The following is a 6,154-nucleotide window of genomic DNA, read 5'->3' on the forward strand; positions in this document are numbered from 1 at the left end:
CAAATGTTGTCACTTTCTTCCTAATTCTCTACTTCTGTGGCTTTTGTCTGTTCTCTCAAGCTATGCTCAGCACCCCCAAAATATAGACTCCGGCAATTTCAGTGATTAACTGTATGTGAGATACAGCTGTGTACAGGAATAAATGTTTTCAAATCTAAGAGGGGGGAAAAAATTCTCTCCTACTGGGTAAGAAAGAAAAAGATCATGATTTTGGAAGAATCTTTTTTTTCTTTTATTTTTGGGGGAGGGAACAATAAAATCAAATGTTTATTTAACGCCTATTATATGATAAGTACTACTCATGATACTTGGGACGCATCAGACGCTAAAACAAGGAGCCCTTCCCTAGTGGAATACACAGTCTATGGTGCGTTGCCCCTTCACCTATGCACTACTTGTTACCTTGGACAAGTTGTAGCTGCACTTCTTCTCTGCCCAATGGGGGAACAAACAGGCTGGCTCAGTGGATTCTGAGCCTGGTATATTGCAGGTGATGAACAGGACACCGGCCCAGACTCTCCACCCAGGCTGCAGAGAGGGCTCAAGCCTGGTTTTTAATAATCAAGTACAGTGGAGAGAAGGGGGAAGAGGCTGAGCCACACAGGCTAGTTGGCTCTGTGACCTTCTGCTGCTGTTGTTTGGTGGTAGCCTCACGGGTCGGGTCTTTACCCTTTTCTGTAGCTGTTAATATGGTCTTGCTTTCTCTTTGGCTTCTATGGCTGTCCCAACAAGTGTTTTGGAAGGGGCCTCATCATGTAGTTTAACCAAGCTGTTTTCTTCATTTTCTTGTCACATTGCTTCTGAAGCAGGCAAGACCAAATTCCTGAGCACCTCTGGAGATGCTAAAGCTAGAGTAGACCCAGGCTTGCTGACAGATTTTAATTCAGCAGCTGTTGTTGGAGTTCCCATGGTAAATACATTGTTTGTCTCTCTTCAATCATCAGATGGGTGTGGTTGCTGTTTCAGGTGAAGGTGGTCATGGTCTGAGTCTGTGGGTCTTCAATAGAGTCTTCCAGGATGTGGTCCAAGTGAGCAATGTTTACAGAAAGCAGTCTCTGTGCCCAACTTGGCATCCCTGTTGGTCTTAGTGGTCTTGGACAGGCAGGCGTCCCTAGGGCCAACGTTTCTGGTAAGGGGTCACCTCTTCACTTAAGACATGTTTGCTATAGGGATCCAGTATCGTTGCCAGAAGGCTTCAAACATTTGGTTCTAGGTACCTTCAGAGTACTCCGTAGCCCAGCAAATGCTTCATCATAATGCAGGCCAGGTGAGTTCAGCATCCACACAGCATCTGGGTGCAGAGCCTGAAGGGCTTGTGGCTCACCAGTTTCGCCGCCCATGTGCCCTGCCCAGGTCGCTACTGCTACCATGTGGGGCTATGAATCTTTTCTCCCAAAGATTATTGAACACTATATTTTGGAACTAAAGTAGGAGATATGGAAGAATAAGAAAAACCATAAACTAAAACAATCAGACAGAAATTATGCCATTGTAATTCAGATTATCAAAACTGTATGATCCCTACAATTTCCTTGACATTTGCTAATGGTGTTATTGCCTGTCTGACCCAATGCACCTTCACAGTACAAATGATGGGACAAGATATTTAAGACTTAGCTACATGCCGTACTTCACATTTGTAACATTCCAGCTAAAATACCAAATGCCATCAATTAAAAAGGTCTCTGTGTCAATTATTTGGGAACTGTTGGGTGAGAAAGCAAAGTCCACCTACAAAGATCTTCAGAAGTAAGTAGGCTCAATGATATCTTTACTAGTGAGAACCAGGATAAAACAGAGGGCAGATCATGAATAGAGCCTGTACGGTAGTCTGACAGCTGACAACTGGTCATTTAAAGCATCCTTCCACATGACCTCACTGAATCCTGAAATAAAGAATCACCAGCTCACAGTAGTCCCCAAGGAAAACTTTAATTCTGAAATACCTCTGCATATCACAGCTTCACAATAAACAATGCCTAAGTGAAGATGAGAAAGATGAAGACAGCATCACTTGGAAACACATTTAAGAAAAAAATAGGCTTTTGCTTCCTAAGAACTAGAAAGTGAAATTAGACATCTGAAAAGTAGACATCTGTCCAGAACGGGAGGAGGGGGAATCAGCATAAATTACAAACACGCAAAGGCAAAAATAAAATAAAAATTCTAACATTACAGAAATATAGAAAGTAAAAAAATTTAGGGCAGGTGAGATGCCTCAGTAGTTAAAGACTCTTGCTAACAAGCCTGGTGACCTGAGATTAATCCCTGGACTCCACATGAAGCATGGAAAGACTCCATGAGAATACATCTGGAGGTTAAAGGGCAGCTTGCAAGAGAGCACACACACACAAAACTCAAGACAATCATATCAAGTCTCTGATGATTGTTGTTTTCTCTATACTTGGAATTGCATATTCCTTTATTATCTCTTCAAATGATAATGGTTTTTATACTATAGAACACACCAAAAATGTATTCTTATATCAACTTGATACAAGGTATAGTTATCTAGACAGAAATACTCTTAGGAAAATGACTCCATAAGATTGGCCAATAGGCAAACCCATAGGGCATTTTCTTGATTGATGATTGATGTGGGAAGGGCCAACCCATTGTGGATGGTACCACAGTGGTCCTGGATGCTGTAAGAAAGCAAGTTGAACAAGCCCTGAAGAGCAAGCCCCTAAGTAGCATCCCTTCATGGCTTCTACTTTGTTCAGGCTCCTGTCTCCACATTCCTGCCTTGATTTTCTGACCTCACTTCCTTCTGCAATGGGACATGACCCAAGAGTTGTGAGCTGAAATAACCCTTCCTCCTGAGGGTGCTTTTGGTCATGTGTTTTATCACAGCAATAGAAACCCTGACTAAGACAATGAATGACTCAGTCTGATTTATCTGTTTCTTTCCGTAACTAAAAAATGTTAAACATACACCCTCACACAGAGATATTATTTCTGTTTGTAAAACTTTTAAATATTTATCGCCTACAACATAGAGCCCTGATAAGTAAATCTGGACAGCTCCTATCAGCTGTAGAGTGAGATGCTTTGTACATAAGCTCCACTTCTGAATGTTCCCAAAATGAAATTCAGAGACTCACTAGGAAGCAACAGGATCCAAATTCTCTCCTTGCAGTCACACACATCCAGTGGTTAAGATATTTTTTCCACAAACAAGCAGAAAGAAACAAGAATGTGTATCACACCATAATGCAATCAATTAAGAATGGATCAAAGATTTAGATATAAGACCTAAAACTCTTCTAATCTACAAGGGAAGTAGAAAAAGGCAAGATATCCTGAACAAATTGGGAGTGTGGGGAATCATGAGAGACGGCAGAAGGGGAAAGGGGAGGAAGGGAGAGGAGCGGAGAAAAATACACAACTCAATAAAAATAAAAAAATAAATATAAAACCTAAAACTCAGAAACTGTTAGAAGAAAACAAAAGAAACACTTCAGAAGACTGGATCAGAGCAAAGAGACTTTTTTTCATAACTTCCCAAAAAGCACTAGTGTAAGACTTTAAGACATTCCTGAAGCCATTTTTGACAATTCTGAATCCTCTCAGCCTCTGGGCCATAGTGCTTCCCCTACTCCCCTGGGAACCAAGGACCTAACAGCTACACTCACACGTACTCAGTTCCTGAACAATTACCCATATACATATGTTTTGGTTCGGTCCCCTGGGAAACAAGGTCAAAATGACCTCTTACCTCATCTGATCTGGCAACAGCTCTCCAGTCAATTATTGGTAATAGCCCTTTCGAATAAGCCAATCAGAATAGTCAAAGAACAACCCCCCTTGCTTCTGTGGCCCCTTTAAAAGTAGACTGTACCAGCTATTCGAGGTCCCTCGGCTTCCCGAATGCTGGGGGACCCTGTCATGACAGAATTAATAAAATCCTCATGCTTTTGCATCGGCTGTGGTGTATGAGATGGTCTCTGGGGGCGACTCCTTCTCGGTGTTTGGACGCTCGAGTCCAACACTAGCAACAAAAGTAAAAATAGGCAAAGAGGGTTATTAGCAAACTAAAAACTTTCATCCCAGCAAAGAAAATATCAATAGCATGAAAAGGTAACCTATAAAATAAGAATAGCATTGTAATTATTCACATGAAGAGGACTAATATCCATAATCATGATAGAGCCACAATTCTAACAGCTAAAATGAAAAAATGAAAAAATAAATAAATAAATAAATAAATAAATAAATGAAAAGATATCGTAGTTTTAAAATGGGCTACTGATATCAACAATCATTTCTCAAAAGAAGTTATACAAATGACCATGGTAACATGGAAAATTGTTCAACATCAATATCCATGGAGAAAATAGTACTTAAAACCACACTGAGACACCAGCTTTGGCTACTACCAAGACAGCAACAAAATCCTCCACATTCTGGTGAGGATGTGAGGATGTGAGAAAGGGGAGCCCTCGTGCACTGCTAGTAGCAAAATAGCACACACAGCCACTGTGGACACCCCATGGGGCCAACCCAAGAACCATAAACAGGACTACCCATGACCCAGCGATTTGACCATGAGCGTGTGTCCAGAAGAAATCGCACGTTGAAGAGAGTACTACACTCCATGCCACTGAAGCAGTATGGCCAACCACGTGGCATCAGAGTGGGCATCCATCAACAGACCAGTGGATGAGAAGGACGAGGAACACTTGCTCTACAGTAAAATAAGACGCATTCATGAAAAAGGAATGAAGTTTTTCATCTTGCAGCAACACAGACGAGCTTACAGGCTGGCGTGTTGATAAAATAAGTCAGGGACAGAAAACCAGGTCTCATCTATGTGGAGAAACCATCCAGATTGACACAAATACAGAATACTACTACTAATGGGTAGAAAGGATGAAGAGAAAGCGGTCAGTGGACACAAAGACATGGACACAAAGACTAGGAGGAATAACATCTAATGCCTCATAATAGGAGAGGACAATTAGAGCTGAGGCAATTCACTGTCTATCTCAACACAGCCAGCAGAGAGGATTTTGGATGTTTCTCACACAAAGAAATGATAAGCATCTGAAGTTTTAGACATGCTAATTACCTGATTTTATCATTATGAGTTGTATATGTGTCTGTGTTATACTATACCCCCAAAATATCTACAATTATGGACCAGTTAAGGTTTAATGTATTCTTTTTAATTACGAAGATTTCAAAATCTTCCATTAATTCTTTGACTTAAACTTGAACAGTCCATGCCATATCAAAATCCCAATTATCTAAGGACCTTGTCAAGCAGCACTTCTGTGCTAATGAACTGGAAGCTGGGCTTTAAGGGGGCAAAAGGAGGCCCTGGGAGCTTCTGAATAATTTAAGATTCAAAGGCACATCATCTAGATCAATTACAACACAGCTTTGGCTAGCTTCATTTGCATATCTCTATTAGTTCTCCACCTCACTAAAGGCTGCATTCAATTACAGCACAGGGCCTCAGTTATCAGTCACAAGTGATGCTGACGGCAAACAAGCAGCGCTTGCTTGCTCGCCTGTGGTAGAGAGTGCACAGCAATTCACCAAGGGGAGAGGCAGTCTCCTGGCTTGAGCAGCTTGAATGGACATGATGGCAGGGGCAGGAGGCCCAGGACTCCAGCGAGCAGCAGTGCAAGCAGAGCTTTCTGAGTTCTGGAGGATTTGCAAATGCAAACGCTGCTCACTTTTGTAATTCTTGCATAATTGCAGGAAGCAGAGATTTTGACAGTCTAGACATGGAAAAGCTATTTGTAGCAGGATTAATAAAAACCCAGAGACAGAAACTGGCATTCAACCTGAAGATCAGAAAAGCAAAACAGCCAGCCACTGACTCTTACCTCTACCTCAGTCCGAAATGGCAATCCTGCCTCCAGGAATCTCACAATGAGGCTGAAACTGAGAGCTGCGTACCCCCATCGTATATTCATCCCTAGAGCTGGGATTAAAGGCATGAACCATTGGGATTAACGATGTGAACCACTACCACCAGGTTTCTATGGCAAATTAGCATGGCTACTGGGATTAAAGGTGAGTGTCACCACTGCCTGGTCTATACAGCTGATCAGTGGGGCTGTTTTACTCTCTGGTCTTCAGGCAAGCTTTATTTATTAAAATACAAATGAAATACCACTACAACTACCTATTCCAAAAAGGA

At 41.7% G+C, this 6,154-nt stretch overlaps 1 pseudogene; it reads right to left on the bottom strand.

Annotated features, from left to right (window-relative positions):
* Positions 1-541: 541 nt before the first annotated feature.
* LOC126506401 (PRELI domain-containing protein 1, mitochondrial-like) lies at positions 542-4,599 on the bottom strand (annotated as a pseudogene).
* Positions 4,600-6,154: the final 1,555 nt, after the last annotated feature.

Source organism: Alexandromys fortis, unplaced genomic scaffold (genome assembly GCF_014885135.2).
Source record: "Alexandromys fortis isolate MF-2015 unplaced genomic scaffold, M_Fortis_MF-2015_v1.1 scaffold_0, whole genome shotgun sequence".
NCBI classification, from domain to species: Eukaryota; Metazoa; Chordata; class Mammalia; order Rodentia; family Cricetidae; genus Alexandromys; species Alexandromys fortis.